Here is a 1,691-nt window from a genome sequence, read left to right on the forward strand (position 1 = left end):
CGAATTATAAGTTTTTGTTTTCTCCCCCACCCCCCTCTCTCCCTTCCCTCCCCCGTGGTTTTGCATCGCGTAATTTATTCACGCAAGTACGAACATGTAACAATTATCCCGAATTTTCATTCGTGAATTTGAGATTAGCGAGATTATAACGGGAAAATAAACAAAATAGGTATCTTTTTTTTTTAGATTTCACGAGAAATTTCCAAATAGGACAGTTTATTATAATGGAATTAAGGACGTAATACTGTACTCGTTTTTAAAGAAGGATACCACAATTCGCTCTTTTATTCTTCGAAATGCAATTTATGTCGCTGCAAATAATATTGAATGAGTTATCGCGAATTACAATCATGGGCATAATAATTTAATACTATTAAAGCTTATTCTTCGCCAATAATTCGCTAGTTTCGAAACCGCGATAAAAGCCCGTCATGTCCATTTACGGACCCGTGGTTACGCCGGACGACAATTGGGACATATGGAGGGTCATTGAGGGAGTACGTGTTAGGGCCACATATAAAACGCCTTCAAATTATAGAGTAGGCCAAGGTCCATCCATCATAACTGGGGCCATGGGACTTACGGTCCCAGTGCACCGCCCCAACGTTTAGGTCGTTAGCAATTTCCTGCACGGGACTGTTTCCAAGCCCAAATTCCATATGGCCCGATAATGTCCGATAATACCGCCGATCAGAAGGCCGACGCGACGATCTTTGACTTTCTTCAACAATGTGACGGCGAAATAATCTCGATGGCTTTAAAATGATGTCCGGTTTTCAGAGAACTATTAGACTGTACTTGAAGTTTTTCTTTCTTTTGTGATCGTTTTTAATATTAGTTAATACGCTAAGAAAGAAATATTTCTTCTGAAAATATTAATCCAGTTTAATATTGTATTTGAATAATGATTTTCGATGCTTAATATGAATAATTAACAATTTGTTATAAATAAATAAATTTTCATAAAGTTCTTTATGATTATATCTTATATATACACACACACAAAGCATTAAAGAGATCTAGTTTAAAACATGCAATCTAATTTTACACTTTTTCTTTTTGATTAAAATTTTATAAATCTTAGCACAAAAAAAATGTTCAGACATTTAAATCCAATCTCTCATCTTTATCTATACGATATATGTATTGTTGTTTATCACTATCTTACATCAGATGGCGATAGCATACAGACTGTGTTGTGAGCATTTCACTCTCATGGTAATATACTTGATATTATGTTTACTTACTAAATGTCGTTAAATATACACGCTGCTCTGAATAAGCCTTTATGTTCAGTAGGTAAACATGAATATAACGGAAGTTATATGACCGATCATAGGTAATTAATAAAATGTCCGAAATTGATTTGATCTTTTTTACATATAAATTTAAAAAAGGATAGGTATTTTTAATATATAAATTAAGAAATTAAACATTTTTGCATGTATTTGTTTTGAAATTTAAAAATATAATTACTTTTCGAGTATTGAGAATTACTGTCTAAAGAATAATAAATGTCTTCATGATAAACTTTATTAGTTTTATTGTAAAAATTATAAGCACTTATAAAAATTATAAGCACATATACAATAAGAATTATGTTTAAAAATATAAGATACAATGTTCTTGTCTAAATAAATAGTTTTTATAGCACACTGAAAATTTAAATAAAAAAGTATATTTATGTATAT

The sequence above is a fragment of the Atta colombica genome, unplaced genomic scaffold, assembly GCF_001594045.1.
Source record: "Atta colombica isolate Treedump-2 unplaced genomic scaffold, Acol1.0 scaffold88, whole genome shotgun sequence".
Taxonomy (NCBI): Eukaryota; Metazoa; Arthropoda; class Insecta; order Hymenoptera; family Formicidae; genus Atta; species Atta colombica.